The sequence below is a fragment of the Neovison vison genome, chromosome 12, assembly GCF_020171115.1.
Source record: "Neovison vison isolate M4711 chromosome 12, ASM_NN_V1, whole genome shotgun sequence".
In the NCBI taxonomy this organism is placed as follows: Eukaryota; Metazoa; Chordata; class Mammalia; order Carnivora; family Mustelidae; genus Neogale; species Neogale vison.
In genome coordinates this window covers 98503288-98525969 of record NC_058102.1, presented here as the reverse complement: position 1 = coordinate 98525969, position 22682 = coordinate 98503288, and the positions used below count along the sequence as shown (strand labels likewise).

Sequence of the window (22682 nt, the reverse complement as noted above, 5' to 3'; positions counted from 1 at the left end):
TATTTTCCTTCTTTATGATGGTATTCTCTGTTTTAGCTGAAAAACAGATGAAAAAACAAGACAGAAAAGAAACTGAAACATACACATAAACATGCACAAACACATTTTAAAAATCTTTGCTGTCTTTTGCTTTTAGAGAAAAACGACTTTGTAGTAAAAAGAAATAAAATACCTTTAAAATTTGTTATGTCATATATTGGTTATTCCTATATTGCTTTAATTGTATTTTCACATATCTCAGTATAAATCTGTCTTCTGAATATTTCAATATATTCCTGAAAATAAGGAAAGAAAAGGGGGATTAAAACCTCTGAGACTGAAACGTCCTCAAATAAAATTGTAAACTTACTCTCAGCATACCACAATAGTCTTTGAAGGTATTTTTCATTGTTGTTTTCCTTTTCATATATTTGAAAAATTTTTCTCTTTTGATTAAACATTTCTTTCTCCTTTCTTATTCAAACTTTTACAATCTACAAAGATCAATCTAAAGTGTCCCTGATAACAGTGTACATACACATTCAATGGATGGAAGGGTAGCCCTGATCCAACTCCAATGGCTATGCCATAAGGCATTCTGGTTTAAATGAACAATTTGTTATAATAATCTCTTCTAAGATTGTTAATATGTTTCTCTTACACATATTTTTATTTATTGCTCTACCTATCATGGATCTCTCATATACAAAGCAATATTTTTTTTAAAGATTTTATTTATTTATTTGACAGACAGAGACCAGAAGTAGGCAGAGAGGCAGGCAGAGAGAGAGAGAGAGGACGGAGCAGGCTCCCTGCTGAGCAGAGAGCCTGATGCGGAGCTCATGGATCAGGTCATGGATCATGATCATGATTCATGGATCATGGATCATGATCATGATTCATGGATCATGGATCATGACCTGAGCCAAAGGCAGAGGCTTAACCCACTGAGCCACCCAGATGCCCCTACAAAGCAATATTTTTAAGTCCCTATTTTTTTTTTGTAAACTGTAAGTGTTCTTATTTCTAAAATAACTCAGGCACTTCTCTGCACATTACCTATTGCTTTCTTTCTTTTTTTTTTATTGTGTTATGTTAGTCACCATACAGTACCTCATTAGTTTTTGATGTAGTATTCCATGATTCATTGTTTGCATATAACACCCAGTGCTCCATGCAATCCATGCCCTCCTTAATAATCATGAAAGACTATGGGCTCTGGGAAACAAACTGCCTGTTCTTTTCTTGACGAATGATAAAAGGGAGTGGTTCAACAGTCAAGCTAAGTTTTAGGAAGCAAATATTATTATTTTTTCTTTTCTTTTTGGTTCTAATACAACTCTGGGTGTTATTCAGGAATTGTTTTTCCTGTTTAAAGTTTTATTTTCCACAAAAGTTTTAGATGTGCTCTCATCTAAGACTATTTAAAACATACTTAGCTGTCCAGACAATCTGGCTAAGGCTGAAATGTCTCATTTGTTTTCGATATCCTTCAGAGGTTTCAGAGCTTTCAAAAGAAATAATTTCTGAGGATTAACCAATTAATTTAATATGTTAATGACTTACTAAAACTTTTACCTGCATAATTGCTGCAGAGGAGAATTCTTACTTTCCATCAACTGTGTCCACCTCTTTGTGGTCATAAGATATGTATCTTTTTGGCTTCTGCCTTTATATGATGGATGCTAATCTTTACTGTGTATAAATTTATATTGTATAAAACTAAAACAGAAAGTATATCTGCTCAGTGTTAACATTAAATTGTTTTGAATCTTGCACACAATAATACATTTTGTGTCCTGAAATTGATTATATTAAAGTGATTCTTTAAAGACACAAAAATCATGGTCATAAAAATCATGAACATGTAATCCTATCAATCACAAAGTATCTATGTTACAGTAAATAAAAATGTTGCATGAAACTATTAAATTGTAGAGTTTTAAAATTCTCTTTATTTATGTATTTCATATAAACTGTGTGGCTCAATTTTATTCATATATAGCATTGCGTGTAGTTGAGAATACTTATATAAAGCATAAGCATATACTATAAAAGCAAAAATATATTTCTGAAAAAACTGTTAAAGATATACTTACTTTTATGGTAAATAGGTCTGATTTAGTCAATGCTATTTTATTGGCTTCTTTAAATTATTTAAACATTAATGTTTTGGGATTTTTCAAAAGCCTTTTCAATCTGTTTCTCCTCTGTCATTTTATATTTCTAACCAAATATTCAAAATATTGATCATAAAAAATAATGCCAAGAGCTCCTCTACTATGTTTATTAAAAAAGGTATGCATTAGCCCATTTCTGTACATCAAACCCAATTTCTCTAAGGATCTGAGCTTGTAGAATATCTTACCTATGGCCATTTAAAAATTATTATCTTGATATGTAAGATGAAATAAATTATAGTTGAAATAAATGCTAATGTATTGTCTTTTCAAGCTTAGTGGACAAAATGACATGATCATTGTAATGCTATTCAGGCTAGCCATAATTTTATATGACCCATTCACAATGGCCTCAGGGGAATTAGGTGAGAAAATAAACAACATGTTCTATGGTGATTGGTGTTCTCAGGACACCAGCCTTAAACTGTAATCCAAATTAGTACACAATTTAGAATATAATATTAGGTGAGAATGACCTGAAATCAGAGCAGAAAAATAGATAGGCTCATTTAATTTTTTTTTTTTTGGTTTTCTTCTCCCATGAAAATTTATTACTGTTTATATGTCAGCACCAAGAAAAAAACACATATTGTTCAGTTATAAAAAGTATATCTGAGTAACTTAGGTATTAATCAGCATCAGAACTGGGCTATTGATTTCCATTCCTAATAGATTTCCTGTCAGAAGAGAGAATTCTCTTTTTACTCAGTAGTTTTGATAGATGAAAGTCATTTCTGATTTGCTTTCCCTTTGAATCTTTTAGTAGCAGCAGAGGGCCAGAAATCATCCTGAATATGCTACATGACCAAACTTCAGCAGGACTACATATAGTCATGATAAGACTATAGTGCTGCTCACAGTGCATCCTTCCTTTTATGTAGGTTTGGAAGCAAACAAATTGGTGTTGCTTAAACTAGTTAGGTTTTTATGCAGCAAACTATCTGATAAAACTATCTGATAACATTATGAAAGCTGATTTTTAAATTTTTTTTTTAAATTTCAGCATAACAGTATTCCTTGTTTTTGCACCACACCCAGTGCTCCATGTAATCCGTGCCCTCTCTAATACCCACCACCTGGTTCCCCCAACCTCCCACCCCCCGCCGCTTTTATAATAATTTGTAACTTCACAAGGAGAAGAAACTTAATAATGGAGTAATAGAGATTACCCATTTCTCAAGGGCAACAGACTAAGTTGTGAGCAGTGAGTTTTTCTCCAATCTTAAGGAAAACATTAAGAATTCAATTCACTGTGATGATTTAGACTGGGGTTGAGGTCTCTATCATTCTGCACTGTGAGAGACATCAGAGAGCCCAATGCAGAGCTCGATCCCGGAACCCTGAGATCATTACCTGAGCCAAAGGCAGAGACTCAACCAACTGAGGCACCTAGGTGTCCTGAGTATCTCCTTAAAAAGCCATGTGAACCTAATATCTCAGTGCAAGCTGTTCATCTATAATAAAAATTGTTTATTACAATAAAAAGTGAAATCTTGTAGTTCTTGAGTATTTCTCATAGTGTTCAGTACAATACCATAAACCTGAAAAACACCACAGACCACATTAAATGCCATTAGCAATGCTGGGAATTCTCCTAAGAAGCTGGGAAAAGTCATGACATTACAGGAAATAATTGGATCGCTTGATACTTACTATAGACTGAGGTCTGCAGTTGTGGTTTCCCACCATTTCAAGATTAAATTAATCCAGCATTAGGGACTACTGTGAAAAAAGGGGGGAGAGTAGGAAGGTCATGAAGCTATCAATACAGCTATTGCAGCAGCCATGAAAACATCACATTTTTTACAAAATACTTTTGTATCTCATATTGAAATTGGAGCTTTTTTTTTTTTTACTAGTATAGAGATTCTATTTAAATTTTATTGCATTTTAATAGGACATTGCATGTTTGTCACAACACAACTGCACAGTATAGATTTTTGATCTCATGATGTCATTGATATCCAAAAAAAACCCTAAAAGGAGTATTTCATGAATTTCCTGAATTGACAGCCCAGAGTCAAGAGTCAAGTCACCTCTTCAAGGCCATTCAGTATGTTCATTGAAGGAACAGTCCCTCAAAGCAGCCACTCAGAGTCACAGGTATGGTCTCCTCAGATGTTATTAATCTTACTCCCCCTGAAAATGGGCAGAGTGAAGTGAAATGAAGGTCAAGTTAATTAGAAAGTCACATCTGGCAGTACGTTTTAATGATTGAGTGAATACTCAGAAGAATTTTACATAGCAGAGGCAAGGGATAGTTTGTTACTTTTTCGATAATCTCAGAAATTTGCCAGACACAAAATCTCCATTATTCAACTCCACTTAAGTAAACAAACAAACAAGTGGCTCATGAACATTCTTCCTTATTTCGTTATGAATACATGTGTGTATATTAATGTGTTATATGATGTACTGACTTTCTTTCATAATATCTAAATATTGCCTTTTGTTTTTATCATTGTTTTCCAGTGTTGTCAAGATGTGTTTGATGTATAACATTGTACACATTTGAGGCATACAACAGGATGATTTGATATACATATGGAATGATTACCACAATAAGATTAGTTAACAAATCCATCACCTCACATGGATCTATATTTTTTTTCTTTGCAGTGGGACATTAGGCATTAAGATCTATTGTTTTAGCAACTTTCAGGTATACAGTATAGCACTGTTAATTATAGGCAGATACTGTATTAGAGGCCCCTGAATTTATTGATAGCTAGAAGTTTGAATGCTTTGACCACCCTCAAACTTTTCCCCTGCCTCTCAGCCACTGACAATCATCATTCAACTCTGTTTCTATGAGTTTGGCTTTTAAAATTCTGCTTGTAAGTGAGATCATATGATATTTGTTTTTCTCTGTCCAACTTATTTTATTTAGCATAATGTCCCCAAGATTCATCCATGTTGTTACAAGTGTCAGGACTTCCTTCTTCTTCTCCTTCTCCTTCTTCTCCTTCTTCTTCTTCTCCTTCTTCTTCTTCTTCTTCTTCTTCTTCTTCTTCTTTTTAAGACTTCATTTATTAATTTGAGAAAGAGAAACAGAGAGCACAAACAAGGGGAGAAGTATAGGAAAGGGAGAAGCAGAATCTTGCTGAGCTGTGACCTTGATGTGGGACTTCATCTCAGGACTGGAGATCATGACCTGAGCTGAAGGCAGACACTGAAGCATCTGAGCCATCCACGGGTCTCAAGATTTCCTTCTTTTTAAAGACAGAATGATGATCCTTTGTATATATACGTCACATTTTTGTTTAAAATTCATTCACCTGGTGATGGACATATAGATCTAAGGGAACCACATGGGAGAGATGCTCAGAAATTAGGAAGGGTTTCTGAAAAATCTATAAAAACCCATTAGTGAAATAGTAATTTTTCAAGGTTTATGAGACATGTGAGTAGTTATGGTAGATCGTAGTGACAGTACCCATCAAATAAGAATTTCCCTGCTCTCCTTTTGCTTTCCTGCACTACAAGGAAAGTTAGCAAGATGGGAGAGAAGAATTCCTACACAAAGAAGAAGAAACTGAAGTTTGGTCCTAGTCTACTAGTGTAGGTAACTATTGTTCTGCAAGTTCCATGTATGTCTTGTGTTATAAGTTTGACATAGGAGTTTACCCACCTCTTTGGTGAATTTTACATCATGATATGATGTCTATTTTGATATGTAGTATGTATCATATCATATGTATATATTTCCAAATAAAATATCCATTACATTGACTTCATATACCACCTCTTTCCTTTAATCTGTAGATCCACATTTATTTATTGATACTATCACAGAGAAATTCACCAGGAAGGGTCTAGATCTACAACTTCTATTAGCCTTTTAAATGATTAATACTTCAGTTGCTACATTATTAAATGAATAGTATCTTGTGTAAAAGTTGTTTCTCTTCAAACACATAAAATACTTATTACACATAAAAGTTTATTTTTCAGAGATATCTACTGTTAACATTAATGTTTCTGTATATATCTGTATCAATATTACATTTCTTTCAAGGGAAATTTTGCAGCATAAACAAAGTTTATTTTTTAAGGATTTATTTATTTATTTATTTATTTGAGAGAGAAAGAGAGACCATTCATGAGTGTGGGGAGGGGCAGGGGAAGAAGAGGAAGAGGAAAAGAATACCAAACAGACTCTGTGCTGAGGGCAGAGCCCAACCTGGGGCTCAATCTTATGACCGCAAGATCATGACCTGAACAGAAACCAAGAGTCATATATATATATATATATATATATATATGACTTAACTGACTGAGCCACCCAGGTGCCCCAAGAGACAGGTTTTAATCTTAATTTTTACCTATTTATTAGTTTTATTTACTAGTTTCTTTTTTTTTTTCATCCATTTTTTAAAAAGATTTTATTTATTTGTCAGAGAGGGGAGAGAGAGAGCACAGGCATGGGGTCTCAGGCAGAGGGAGAAGCAGGATCCTTGTTGAGAAAGGGAGCCCAATGTGACACTCAATTCCTGAACCCTGGGATCATGACCTGAGCTGAAGGCAGACGCTTAATTGACTGAGCCACCCAGGCATCCATTATCATTCATCCTCTAGGACATGAATGGAACAGATTACAAACTAATGAAAAATATCTGCCTTTTTTCCTGAAGATATCTGAAGTCTTACTCCCATGCAGACATATAATAAGCTTTTTCACAAACATAAATTTTGATTAAGTTCTTCAACTAGAGTAGGATACCCTCTTATCTGCTCATTTGGTTTCAGAAGCCTCAGTATGATGCTTGTACCTCAGTCTGAGAGTTAGTTTGGGAAAGAGAGGTCTTCAAACCTGAATAACAAATGTAGCAATAAAAAATAGGGAAGAAGGATGAATCTTCAAATGATTTTCAAGTAATAAAAAAATCAATCTTTTGTTGATGAAATTTAAAATAAGTAATGGAGAAAGTTTAAATATAACCATTCCAGATCTTCATTAGAAAACAGAATCTGTCTTTCCACCTCTGAAAAACTTAACTCTTATAAATAAATTATTAGTGTCTAAGCTGTTAACACCACTGTAGTTAATACAAATTGTATATTTGGATCAAGTTAAACCCTAGGAGTATACAAACTGAACAAATTATCTTAGGTTTCTACAAAACTTTTAGTGCAATATCCTTAGCTTTATAGAAAGTTGTTTCCACATGTCACTATATTAAATCTTCCTTTGCACACAGTATAATATAAACATATTATTTTTCCCATAATAATAAACCCTACACATGAAGTTTCCTCTAGAATTTAATGTTAAGAAAACTTTTAAAAAAAATGTTGGTATAGGGGCGCCTGGGTGGCTCAGTGGATTAAGCCGCTGCCTTCGGCTCGGGTCATGATCCCAGGGTCCTGGGATCAAGCCCCGCATCGGGCTCTCTGCTCTGTGGGAAGCCTGCTTCCTCCTCTCTCTCTGCCTGCCTCTCGCCAACTTCTGATCTCTGTCTGTCAAATAAATAAAATAAATCTTTAAAAAAAATGTTGGTATATCACCACTCCCTCATATCAGGGAGATCATATGATAGTTGTCTTTCTCCGCTTGACTTATTTCGCTAAGCATGATACGCTCTAGTTCCATCCATGTTGTCGCAAATGGCAAGATTTTGTTTCTTTTGATGGCTGCATAGTATTCCATTGTGTATATATACCACCTCTTCTTTATCCATTCATCTGTTGATGGACATCTAGGTTCTTTCCATAATTTGGCTATTGTGGACATTGCTGCTATAAACATTCGGGTGCACGTGCCCCTTTGGATCACTACGTTTGTATCTTTAGGGTAAATTCCCAGTAGTGCAATTGCTGGGTCATAGGGCAGTTCTATTTTCAACATTTTGAGGAACCTCCATGCTGTTTTCCAGAGTGGTTGCACCAGCTTGCATTCCCACCAACAGTGTAGGAGGGTTCCCCTTTCTCCACATCCTCGCCAGCATCTGTCATTTCCTGACTTGTTGATTTTAGCCATTCTGACTGGTGTGAGGTGATATCTCATTGTGGTTTTGATTTGTATTTCCCTGATGCTGAGTGATATGGAGCACTTTTTCATGTGTCTGTTGGCCATCTGGATGTCTTCTTTGCAGAAACGTCTGTTCATGTCCTCTGCCCATTTCTTGATTGGATTATTTGTTCTTTGGGTGTTGAGTTTGTTAAGTTCTTTATAGATTTTGGACACTAGTCCTTTATCTGATATGTCGTTTGCAAATATCTTCTCCCATTCTGTCAGTTGTCTTTTGGTTTTGTTAACTGTTTCCTTTGCTGTGCAAAAGCTTTTGATTTTGATGAAATCCCAAAAGTTCATTTTTGCCCTTGCTTCCCTTGCCTTTGGCGATGTTCCTAGGAAGATGTTGCTGCGGCTGAGGTCGAAGAGGTTGAATCCATGAAACAAGATGGGATAGGGAGGGAGACAAACCATAAGTGACGCTTAATCTCACGAAACAAACTGTGGGTTGCTGGGGGGAGGGGGGTTGGGAGAAGGGGGGTAGTGTTATGGACATTGGGGAGGGTATGTGCTTTTGGGTAAATTGGAAGGGGAGATGAACCATGAGAGACTATGGACTCTGAAAAACAATCTGAGGGGTTTGAAGTGGCGGGGGGGGGTGGGAGGTTGGGGTACCAGGTGGTGGGTATTATAGAGGGCACAGCTTGCATGGAGCACTGGGTGTGGTGAAAAAATAATGAATACTGTTTTTCTGAAAATAAATAAATTGGAAAAAAAAAAAAAGAAATATTCAGAGGTAAAAAAAAATGTTGGTATAGTATTTTTCTCCAATAATGCAAAAAATAAAATAAAATAATGCAGACAATACTTTTCTCTTCAAGTTGAGTTTTAAATACATTTAATGAATTATTTTATCACTACTTTTGTTGCAAGCTAATTCAAATTATTTTAGAATAAGGAAACACAAATACATTCATAAGTAAACAATAAATGAGCATCCATAATGCACAGCAAATTGTAGTAAGTACTAGAGGGTCTTATAGAGAAATTCATTCCATGTTAAGGCAGAATATCCAGCTGGGAATATAAAATGATATGCATGAGATAATCAGAATGTAAATAGCTACTACAATATATGAGGGTACTAATTATTTTGAAAAAGTATGTGAAGAAGTGGTGAAGTTGGTTACTGTAACAAGACAATATATTTTGGATAGCTATGAACTGAGTCTTAGATGTTGATAGGACTTAGAACTAGACTCAAGGAGAGAAAATTAAAGATAATTTATGTCAGGGTGCTAAGCCTAGACAGGGCAAGATGAATGGATGCAAAGTGAGCTATCCCATTGATTTAATAAGAATATAATCTGGAGAGTAATAGAAAGCCTTATTTTCTAAATATAAATAGGGAACTAACAAAATCTCTTACGAAAAGAATGACATGGGGTGGGACGCCTGGGTGGCTCAGTTGGTTAGGCGGCTGCCTTCGGCTCAGGTCATGATCCCAGAGTCCTGGGATCGAGTCCCACATCGGGCTCCTTGCTTGGCGGGGAGCCTGCTTCTCCCTCTGCCTCTGCCTGCCACTCTGTCTGCCTATGCTTGCTCTCGTTTCTCTATGACAAATAAATAAATAAAATTTAAAAAAAAAAAAAAAAGAATGACATGGGGATGCCTGGTGGCTCAGCAGGTTAGGCATCCGACTCTTGATTTCAATAAGCGTCATGATCTAAATTCATGGAATGAGGACCCATGTCAGGCTCCATGCTCAGCATGGAGTCTGCTAGAGATTCTTTCTCTCCCTCTTCCCACTCACGTTCACTCTCTCTCAAAATAATTTTTTTTTCTAAAAGAAAAAGGAATACATGATTGAAAGAGTGCTTTATTTTATTTTTTAAAATTTTTTTGAAAGAGTGTTTTATAAAGCACAATCTGGAAGTTTAGAAATATAAATACTGAGAAGATAATTATGTAGGATTTAAAAATTATTATTATTATATTCATTGAGATGAGGAGGTTCCAACTTTGAATTATCACTGTAGCAGTGAAAATAAAGAAAAAAAGATGAATGTGAGGATTATTTCAAGTAATAGATTAAAAATATTTTCTTATATAATAGAAAACAATGTTGTTACTCATAGAAATTTGATAACTAAGAAAGAGAAGTGCCAACATTTTGGAGCAATCACTCCCTCAATTTGTTTCTTTGTAACTTTTTTTTCTGTGTAAATTATTCTAAGGAACACGTTTTGAAAAGTATAGCAGGAAGGTAGTCATGAAATAGCATGTGATCCAAAATGTAATCTTCCATGCTTTTGAATATTTATTCTTTGATTAACTTTATTAATTACCTCTGTAATATATTCTTTTCTTGGGATAAGCTCGGGTATGATGTTATTCTTTAGGGAGCTTACAATTTAATGTGAGAGTCACATCCTTGCAGAGGCAATTATAATAAAAATTTTATATATAAATTTTATATATAAAATAAGGCTGTTTTTGTAGATTCTGATTCACTCTGACTGGTGTCTGTAAGAGGAAAGTAAGAGAAACAGAGAGACACTAGGGTGCAGGTGTACTGAGGGACAATGATGTGAAAAAAGAGCAAGAGACAGACAGCTGCAAGCCGAGGAGAGACACCCCAGAGGAAACCAAATCTGCTGGCATTTGTCCTCAGACTTTCAGTATCTATAATTGTGAGAAAATAAATTTGTTGTTTAAACCACCCAGTCTACAGTATTTTTGTTTTGGGAGCCTTGGCAAACGATTTCAAAAATGTATACAGAATGGGAAAAAGAAAAAAAAAAAAACTCTTCTTTTCACATGATATCTATGCAGAAAATCTGAAAGAAATTGACAAAAAATGTCCTGAAACTGAGACAGTATAGGACGGTTGCTGGTTACACAGTTAATATACAATAGTTAATTGCTTTCCGTATAGGAACAATGAGCAAGTGGAATTTAAATGAAAGGCACAATACCATTTTTTATTATCCTCACTCTGCATTTTCTTTGAAGATTTAATTTAATTATTTGAGAGAGGGATGCCTGAATGGCTCAGTGGGTTGAGCCTCTACCTTCAGCTCAGGCCATGATCCCAGGGGCCAGGGATGGAGCCTGGCATCGGGCTCCCTGCTCAGCAGGGAGCCTGCTTCCCCTTCTCTCTCTGCCTGCCTCTCTGCCTACTTGTGATCTCTTTCTGTGAAATAAATAAGTAAAAAATCTTTAAAAAAATGGTAATTATTTGAGAGAAAGAGAGAGTACAGAGGCAGAGGGAGAAGCAGACTCCCTGCTGAGCAAGGAATCAGACATGGGGCTCTATCTCAGGAGCCTGAGACAGCAGTCTAACTGACTCAGTCACCCCAGCACACCAGTTGTTGAATTTTTAAATTCCAGAATAAGTTTTTGAAATAATTTCCCTATTTTTGTTTTGCTTGCCTCTATGTCTTTTGTTTTTGTTTTTTACTATTTTTTTATATTTTTCTGTTTTTTACTATTTTATTGGATTCTGTTTGTTCCCCCAATGTTCATAGTAGCAATGTCTACAATAGCCAAACTATGGAAAGAGCCCAGATGTCCATGGGCAGATGAATGGATAAAGAAGACATGGTGTATATATACAATGCAATACTACTCAGCCATCAAAAAAATGAAATCTTGCCACTTGCAATAATGTGGATGGAAATAGAGGGTGTTATATTTAGCCAAATAAGTCAATCAGAGAAAGACATTTATCATAGGATCTCATCTCATTGATATGTGGAATTGAAGAAACAAAACAGAAGACCACAGGCAAAAGAGGAAAAAAATAAAACAAGATGAAACTAGAAAGGGAGATAAACCATAGAAGATTCTTAATCATAGGAAACAAACTGAGAGATGTTGGCGGGGAGAGGGGTCATGGGATGGAGTAACTGGGTGATGGACATTAAGGAGGACATATGATGTAATGAGTACTGGTTATTATATAAGACTGATGAATCACTAACCTCTAGCTCTGAAAACAATAATGTTATATGTAAATTAATTAAACATAAATTTAAAAATATTTATTTTTTTCTAAGAAAATGATTCAGTTTGCTCTGAGAAGCCTTTCATGTCACTTCTCAGAGGTACAACCTCAGGCTTGTATGTACTCTTGGACGGCAGTAGTTTTAGCGGGCTAGCTTTGGTTGTGTCTTCCCCTGATCGTTTTATTGGATATGTCTCTGTAGGTTTCCTACCCAGGAGGAAGGTTCCAATAATTCTTCTTTTGTTCTATTGTTTTGAAAACATCGTCGCACATATATTTCTCCATTGTCTGATCCACTGGATTTGGTCACCTCTGCACGGATAGTCTTTAAGGCCAGTCTTTGAGGTTTTCTCCAATTCTAGGGGGGCCTTCTTTGCTATCTCCTTCCCTCCTTCTCTCTGGTCATCTTCTTTCCAGTTGGTCTATAGTTAGCTTTTGCTCTCATGGAGCAAGCCATCTCTCTTAATTGCTTATCAACAAATGTTTATTATGCTTGAGGGTCTCTTAAGCTTATGCTTAAACCGTCCCACATTTTATTCCAAATGAAGTCAGTTCACTTGAGAAGAGTTCTGGGGCCCTCTGTTATTATGGCCTGCCTATCATTCCAGGTAAAACCGGTGTTCAGGTGTCCTGGAACTGCAACAGGAGCAGTGGCCTAGTTCTCTTAGAGTGACACCCTGGTTTGTGCAGGTTTCTGGGCAAGGTCGTTAGCCTATGGTCTTCTAAGCTTATCTCTCTCTTTGTCTCTCTCTCTCTCTCTCTCTCTTTTTTTTTTTGACAGCAATAATTGCTTACATTTTTATTTATTTATTTTTTTATTCTGTTATGTTAGTCATAACAGAACTTTGATGCAGTGTTCCAAGTTTCATTGTTTATGTAGAACACCCAGTGCTCCATGCAATACGTGCCCTCCTTAATACCTACCACCAGGCTGACCCATCCCCACATCCCCTCCCCTCGAAAACCCTCAGTTTGTTTCTCAGAGTTCACAGACTCTCATGGTTCATTTCCCCCTCCAATTTCTCCCAATTCACTTTTCCTTTCCTTCTCCTATTGTCCTCCATGTTATTGCTTATGTTCCACAAGTAAGTGAAACCATATGATAGCTGACTTTCTCCGCTTAACTTATTTCACTCAGCATAATCTCCTCCAGTCCCATCCATGTTGATGCAAAAGTTGGGTATTCATCATTTCTGATGTCTGAGTAATCTGTCTTGGCAAAAAATCTCTATCCTTTGAACTGGCGCAAGTGAAATTGGGACCCACTTATTCTTCACCTACCATGCCTGGGGTAGAGTTTCTACCCTGTGAATGGGCCCTGGGTAAAGGAAAAGATCTCCAGACATTGTAGCCACTGTTGCCTTGAATAGGGCTTCTGCAACCTGGAGCTGGAGGAAATAAGAAATGTTTTAAGCCTGCCACTCTCAAGGACTCTCATGGTAGTCCATGACTGGGATCTAGGGGAAGAGGAGTCCCCCTACGTTCTTGTTTGCACTTCCCTATGTGCTTCTTATCATGCTGGGTCATTCCATTATAGGACTCAGAGTACTGGCATGAAGGCTTCTGCATTTTACTCATGGGGGTGGCTTTGTAAAATATGCCTCTTTCAACCTAAAAATCTTTCTGCTTCACCTCAGGAGAGAGGTGGGATACTACCATAGCACAGTGAACTCTTACCCTAAAATCCTCATGAAGTTTTTCTACTTAGCGAGTCCCCTGTTTTCCCCAGTAATCTGTATTTTTAAAAATATGGGTGAAAGAGGTGACGTTTGTTGAAATACAAGAAGGGATTCTTAGAGACAGACATGAGTAGAGAGAGAACTAGATACCTCATTTGGCCATAACTTACTATTCTGTCCCTAGTTGGGGGCCCTGTTCTTTTTGTTTGTTTTGAATCTTTTCTGTTGGTTGTTAGCAAAAAGGAAAATAAAGGCTGAAATAACAAAGTAAAGTGACTCAAGTTCTTTCTATGGAAATGAAAACATAGGTGTTCCTGGGGACTTGGTAATGCCTCATGGTAAAGAAGGGAAAGGGATAGAGAAAGTTACTGTCTTCTCTCAGAATTAACATTGATAGTATTAAAGGCTTGAAGAAAGAACAAGTCTGGCAGCCAGTAAATATATAGATTTAACAGATTTGTATGAAATGTATGTAATTTAATCATTCAAGTAACTCTGCGAGGTAAATACTCTTATACAACCCATTTTACAGGAGAAAATTGAAATATGGAGATACTATGCAACTTGCCCAAAACTACATGGCAAACACAGAAATTGAAAGCTCAGTTTGACACCTGAGCTTATTTTTTAACTCTCAAATTATCAGTGAACTGTTATTACTCAGATTTTCTTCCTCATTTTATGAAGTAGCTTTTCTCCAGCAGAGATGCTTAAACATTAGAAGGCATTTTTCACTCTGCATCATTGTCACTTTATCAATCATCAGTCCATATTCAGCTTACTTTACCTGTCATTCCAAAGAGAGTCTCTTCTTCACTGTCCTTAAGAAGACTGACTTTAGTAAAAGCCACCATAATCTCTTATTGGGCAATCATTCACTTTCTAAGTCTTCTCCTGTGAATATTTATTTTCCATAAGGATATCAGCATGATATTTGCAAAATGCCCGGTTGAACAGAATACTGTTTTTTTCTAAAATCCCCAATGCCGGTCACCTGGGTGGCTAGTGGGTTGATTCATTGCCTTTGGCTCAGGTCATGATTCAAAGTCCTGGAATCGAGCCCCGTGTCGGGCTCTCTGCTCAGCAGGGAGCCTGCTTCTCCCTCTCTCTCTGCCTGCCTCTCTGCCTACTTGTGATCTCTGTCTGTCAAATGAATAAATAAAATCTTAAAAAAAATAAAATAAAATCCCTAATGCCTACCTCTTGTCTACAGAATAAAAGTCGTCTTCCTTGGCTTGACATAGAGGTCTGCACAATTTCCATGAATTTTTTTTTAAGGCTTATCCCTCACTTTTTGTCTTGTGCAGTACAAATGACTTATCAAACCTCATGCAGTTCACCATATAGTGATTTTGCACAGAAACCTGTCTATTTCACCTTGTTCAGTTCTACCTATTTTTTAAAATGTATATTTAGAATGGTCAAAATTAGCAACACAGGAAACAACATGTATTGGAGAGGATGTGGAGAAAGACGAACCCTCTTACACTGTTGGTGGGAATGCAAGTTGGTGAAGTCACTTTGGAAAACAGAGTAGAGATTCCTCAAGAAATTAAAAATAGAGCTTCCCTATGACCCTGCAATTACACTACTGGCTATTTACCCCAGGGATACAGATGTAGTGAAAAGAAGAGCCATCTGTACCCCAGTGTTTATAGCAGCAATGGCCACGGTCACCAAACTGTGGAAAGAACCAAGATGCCCTTCAATGGACGAATGGATAAGGAAGATGTGGCCCATATACACTATGGAGTATTATGCCTCCATCAGAAAGGACGAATACCCAACTTTTGTATCTACATGGACGGGACTGGAAGAGATTATGCTGAGTGAAATAATTCAAGCAGAGAGAGTCAATTATCATATTGTTTCACTATTTGTGGAGCATAACAAATTGCATGGAGGACAAGGGGAGATGGAGAGGAGAAGGGAGTTGAGGGAAATTGGAATGGGAGGTGAACCATGAGAGGCTATGGACTCTGAAAAACAATCTGAGGATTTTGAAGGGGCAGGGGTTGGGAGGTTGGGGGAGCCAGGTGGTGGGTATTAGAGAGGGCACAGACTGCATGGAGCACTGGGTGTGGTGCAAAAACAATGAATACTGTTACACTGAAAAGAAATAAAAATAAAAAAAATGTATAGAGAAACATTTCACTGAGCATCAAGACTTTTCACCTCCAAAGGTTGTACTCTATTTGTATATTCCACAAATGTCTTATTCACTGGGTTTTCGTGTGACATTTTGGTTCTCTGGTCAGCTGTATTCTCCTCATCTGACTGTGCATTTAGGTACAAAAAAATATTTATACCTGGGGATTTTTGTACAGGAAAACGTATATTAAAATTCAATAAATATCGATTTGGTGAATCAATTCTAAGGTATGCAGAACAAAAAAAATGAATCCTCTTTATTTTTTTTCATTTTCATTATAGTGTCCTTGTCCAAAAGGAGGATTTTCAAGAATGATTTAACCCCCAGAAAAGTATGACATATGTGTGTCACTCATTGGGCCTCTGGGCAATTAAGAGTGACCCACATGTTACCCTCAAAACTGTGTGCACTGTAGAACATCTGCAGAACATGCAGCGCTGAAAAAGTTTTCTCCAGGAAATCCGGTATTTTGTTCTGTCTTCTTATCATATCAGATTTTGTTACTTTTACCAAGTATATACATATTTTATAAAATTTGTTATTGACTCAAGAGAAACATCCCAAACATCATCCTCAGAGTGCCAGCACCAAATCTTGAATATATTTTCCCTAAAATCGAAATACACAGTAATCATGATCTTTACCCAAATGAAGACAAAGTACAGAGAAAGCCATTCCACTCCAGAATCAACCATCAGGAAAAATATAGTCCAAATGTACTTGTCAGCTGTAAGTCACAGGTTTCAAATAAATAAACATCGATGCCTCCCCAAATTGTCATAATGTCCAGGCCTTTCAATTGTGTCACTGTTAAGATAGAATTAAATAGAAATGCTTTTTTCCCCAGGATCTTTCTCAGAGCTTCTTTGACATCTTTGTTTCTCAGGGAGTAAATCAAAGGATTCAACATGGGAGTGACTAAGGTGTAACATAAAGAAGCCACTTTACTCAGCTCAGGAAATATGTCAGGGATGACATACATAAAAACGATGGCACTGTACAGTACACTCATGACTCCTAGGTGAGAGCTGCAAGTGGAGAGGGCTTTCTTACGTCCCTCAGAGGAACATATCTTTAGAACTGTGGACACAATTTACATATACATATAGGACACAATAATGACTATTATGGTAGGCAAAATAATAATGCTGCATAAGAAAAAGGAAAAAGGAAACCATCTTATGAAAGTAGAGATCAGAACAAGAAATCCTTTGAAGTGGACGGTCATCACAGTAAAAGTGATCAATGGTGCGGGAAGCACAAAAGGACAAAGTAAATGTCATGCTCGTCTGAAGAACTGAGCTGATGCAGCCACAAAAATAGGAACCAGCCACCAACCGACTGCAGAGGCGAGTTGACATCTGGACAGAGTAGAGGAGTGGGTTGCAGATGGCAATGAAGCGGTCAGAAGCCATGGCTGCCAGGAGAAATCCCTCAGCCACAATGAAGAGGACAAAGAGAAAGAGCTGGGTCACACAGCCGGCAAAGGGGATGGACTTGCTCTCAGACCAGAAGTTGATCATAGCCTTGGGTGCAATAACAGAAGAATAGAAGAGATCAAGGAAGAAGAGATTGCCTAGGAAGAAATACATTGGCATGTTCAGCCTTGGATCAGTCATAATAATGGTCATTATCCCCACATTCCCTAGAAGGATCATGGCATACACAAGCAGAAGGAGCAGGAAGAGGAGAATGTGGAGTTCTGGGCGGACCCTGAAGCCTACAAGAATGAAGTCAGTCACTTCTGAGTGATTGCTTGTTCCCCTGTCACCCATGGCAGAAACCTGCTGAGAGGCAGAAAGCAAAATAAACAAATGCAATCCAGGCTTTTCTCTTAGTCACATAGTTTCTTAAATGTAGAATACATTATTTGCATCTTAATTCAATATTGCATATAAATCAGTTTTAATGTCATGAAGGATGAAGAATTTGTGTTAGATAATGCTAGACTTATGAAGCTGATATTCAGTTATTAAGCAGTGAAAGACATTTCTGAGTTACTGTATTTAAGTCATAATTTTGCGGAGAGTTCAGCCAGTAATAGGATTTAATATTATCTAATTTATTCACATTTGAAATTTCTATTCTCATTGTCTAAAATAGGAAGGCTATGATAATCTAAAATAGAGATGCTACATGTAATCTCTATGACAATGTTTGTAGTCTATGATAGTCCAGTGTTTGAAACATTGGAGGACAATAATAAATACATTTTAAAGTATTGTTACATTATATACTTCAATTTCTTTTGTTTTTATTATTACTGTATCCATCATTTTGAAAATAGACTAAAAATAGCTAAGTGAATTGTATATTAAAATTAATAACATTTAAAAACCACTATTCTTATATCAAATAAAATGGTTTATAGCTCTTTCTAAATAAATGGCCATTTCCTTAGATCAAGTCCATTCCCCTAAATTAGGCATTTTTATTGCCTCAATATATTTATTTTACTTCCACTGGTAGTTATTTAATTAAAATATGCCATACTTAGTTAGCTTTTTTCCTGAAGCAGAGAGAAGCTGATGAACATTCCAGTTCTTACACCACAAAGATGAATTTCTAGTAAAGTTGCATCAGTTCAAGGGATCTTGCTCTTCATTCAGGAAACGTATATTTAAAGAAAATATATAAAAGGGTAAATACCCAGGAGTGCAATTGCAGGGTCATAGAGAAGCTATATTTTTAATTTCTTGAGGAATCTCCATACTGTTCTCCAAAGAGGCTGCACCAACTTGCATTCCCACCAACAGTGGAAGAGGGTTCCCCTTTCTCCACATCCTCTCCAACACATGTTGTTTCCTGTTTTGTTCATTTTGGCCATTCTAACTGGTGTAAGGTGATATCTCAATGTGGTTTTAATTTGAATCTCCCTGAGGGCTAATGATGATGAACATTTTTTCATTTTTTCATAGCCATTTGTATGTCTTGATTGGAGAAGTGTCTGTTCATATCTTCTTCCCATTTTTTGATGTGTTTGCCTGTTTCGTGTGTGTTGAGTTTGAGGAGTTCATTATAGATCCTGGATATCAACCTTTTGTCTGTACTGTCATTTGCAAATATCTTCTCCCATTCCGTGGGTTGCCTCTTTGATTTTTTGACTGTTTCCTTTGCTGTGCAGAAGCTTTTGATTTTGATGGAGTCCCAAAAGTTTATTTTTGCTTTTGTTTCCTTTGCCTTTGGAGACATATCTTGAAAGAAGTTGCTGTGGCTGATATCAAAGAGATTACTGCCTATGTTCTCCTCTAGGATTCTGATGGATTCCTGTCTCACACTGAGGTCTTTTATCCATTTTGAGTTGATCTTTGTGTACGGTGAAAGAGAACGGTCGAGTTTCATTCTTCTACATATAGCTGTCCAGTTTTCCTAGCACCATTTATTGAAGAGACTGTCTTTTTTCCACTGTATACTTTTTCCTGTTTTGTCAAAGATTAATTGACCATAGAGTTGAGGGTCCATATCTGGGCTCTCTACTCTGTTCCACTGGTCTATGTGTCTGTTTTTATGCCAGTACCATGTGTCTTGGTGATCACAGCTTTGTAATAAATCTTGAATTCAGGTAAGGTGATGCCACCAGCTTTATTTTTGTTTTTCAACATTTCCTTAGCGATTAGGGGTCTCTTCTGATTCCATACAAATTTTAGGATTATTTGCTCCTGCTCTTTGAAGAATACCGGTGGAATTTTGATCGGAATGGCATTAAAAGTATAGATTGCTCTAGGCAGTATAGACATTTTAACAATGTTTATTCTTCCAATCCAAGAGCATGGAATGGTCTTCCATCTATTTGTGTCTTCTTCAATTTCTTTCACGAGTGTTCTGTAGTTCCTCAAGTACAGATCCTTTACCTCTTTGGTTAGGTTTATTCCCAGGTATCTTATGGTTCTTGGTGCTATAGTAAATGGAGTCGATTCTCTAATTTCCCTTTCTGTATTTTCATTGTTAGTGTATAAGAGAGCCACTGATTTCTGTACATTGACTTTGTATCCTGCCACGTTGCTGAATTGCTGTATGAGTTCTAGTAGTTTGGGGGTGGAGTCTTTTGGGTTTTCCATATAAAGAATCATGTCATCTGCGAAGAGAGAGATTTTGACTTCTTCATTATCAATTTGGATACCTTTTATTTCTCTTTGTTGTCTGATTGCTGTTGCTAGGGCTTCTAATACTATGTTGAACAAGAGTGGTGAAAGTGGGCATCCTTGTCTTGTTCCTGATCTCAATGGGAAGGCTGCAAGCTTTTTCCCATTGAGGATGATATTTGCTGTGGGTCTTTCATAGATAGATTTGATGAGGTTCAGGAATGTTCCCTCTATCCCTATACTTTGAAGCGTTTTAATCAAGAACGGATGCTGGATTTTGTCAAATGCTTTTTCTGCATCAATTGAGAGGACCATGTGGTTCTTCTCTCTTCTCCTATTAATTTGTTGTATCACATTGATTGATTTGCGAATGTTGAACCATCCTTGTAGCCCAGGGATGAATCCCACCTGATCATGGTGGATAATCTTTTTAATGTGCTGTTAGATCCTGTTTGCTAGGGTCTTGTTGAGAATCTTAGCATCCATATTCATCAGTGATACTGGTCTAAAATTCTCTTTTTTGGTCGGGTCCTTGCCTGGTTTGGGGATCAGGGTAATGCTGGCTTCATAGAAAGAGTCTGGAAGTTTTTCTTCTGCTTCAATTTTTTGAAACAGCTTCAGGAGAATAGGTGTTATTTCTTCTTTGAAGGTTTGGTAGAATTCCCCAGGTAATCTGTCAGGTCCTGGGCTCTTGTTTTTTGGGAGGTTTTTGATCACTGATTCAATCTCGTTATTAGATATCAGTGTATTCAGGTTGTCTATTTCTTCCTGATTCAATTTTGGTAGTTTATATATAAAAGAAAGTTTCTTTCATAAATTTTAGTATGCTTTATATGTCTTAAAATAAGACTAATGAGATAATCCTTTATCTTTAATGATATTAAAGGAACTTAGTGACTCTGTGTCTTCTAGATTCAGTCATCATTTGTTTGAGTGTCAACAGTGGTTGTTTATGATGGTCTTACTTATTTTTGTCCTATGAAACCTTCTTTCAGGATATTCCAACATTATGATTTTGCTCATCCTCTGTCAGTTCCACTGGGAGAGGAGTAATCTTAAAGTCAACTATGGAGACTTAAGTGCAGGCTCCAGGGCTATTGTCCATGAGGACTGTAGTAACCACAGATACAAACAAATAATCTAATAATAGTCCAAGTACAGGGAGCTTTTCCTTTCTGGTAGTATATATTCTTTGGGAAATTTCTTTTGACTTAATCTTTTTCATTGATAAGAAAAAGTTTCTGGTAATTGTCATAGGACACATATTGGTAGGCACAGAGAGACAGATTTAAAAGTTTGTACCATATGAGAAAAGTGTTAGATAAGAAAATATTTTAATTATGTAGTAAATTACAGTCATTATAATTCACAAGAGATAAAAATTCACTCCAACTTAGGGCTTACCTATATTTCTTGATGTAGACATACTTCATGATATCATAAATATCTTATAAATCACAAATGCAAAGTCAGATAATGTTTTGTGATTTCTATGCTTTCCTATATTCAAATACTATACTATTAGAAAATAAAAGAAATAATAGCATTCAATAAGATTATTTTAAAATTCCTTAGTGAAATATCTTAAAATATACTATTCTGTGATGAAAAGACTGCATTAAAACCATAGAGATAACACTCTACTTAATAAGTTTAATATTTTCAGGATGTCTTTTTTGTCCTAAATATCTCCATTAGTTAATAGTAATCCTACTTTTTAAATCCCCCCTTTTTAAAAGATTTTATTTATTTATTGATAGGGAGAGTAAGAGAGAGGATGAGGCATTGGGAGAAGCAGAATCCCCGCTGAGAAGGGAGTCCAATGTTGTATTCGATCCCAGGACACTGGGATCATGACCTGAGCCAAAGGGAAATGCTTAATTAACTGAGCCACCCAGATGCTTCTAAATCTCCTTTTAATTAAAAATTATTTCTAGAATTTATCTAGAACTTTTCAGTGTGTGGAATACAAAATGATATAAGTCAAGAGCTTCTCATTTTAATACAATATTAGTAAAAGTTTTGTTGGTGTAGGAAGAATAAATAGGTTTGTTACTTTAAACAGGAAAATATTAATTAAGGTGAATAGAAGCCTATCAATTTGGAAAGGCTGGGAATTTCTGGGTGACACTCTCTTTTGTTTTAAGATTTATTTATTTGAGAGAGAGAGAGTGTGTGTGTCTGTGAGCACATGTGTGCATGCATGTGATGAGCAGGGGGAGGGGAAGAGGGACAGGGAGAGAACCTCAAGCAGATACTCCCTGCTGTGGTCATGCCAGAGCTTGATATCATGACCCAAATCAAGACCTGAGCCAAAATCAAGAGTCAACACTTAACCAATGGAGCCACCCAAGTGCTCCTGGGTGACATTCTTATAATGATCCTCAGGACAATTTAGGACCAACTCACAGAGAAAGGCCACCAATGGAGATACAATTTAAAAATATAGCACCTTAACTATGATCCGGGGGTCAGATAGAAGGGAGCAAAAAGATGTCACTACTTTTTCATTCAGCAAAACTGTTTCTCTAGAAATTTGGGCATTCAACAATGCTGCAGAGAAAAGCCCACATGTTTCCAAAACTTGTCTACTGGTAGAAGAAAAAGTCATAATGAATAGAAAGTTGACCGCCAAGTCTTTGTTCAGA

At 36.5% G+C, this 22682-nt stretch overlaps 1 pseudogene; it reads right to left on the bottom strand.

The window, feature by feature from the left end:
* Positions 1 to 16646: 16646 nt before the first annotated feature.
* LOC122891015 lies at positions 16647 to 17727 on the bottom strand (annotated as a pseudogene).
* Positions 17728 to 22682: the final 4955 nt, after the last annotated feature.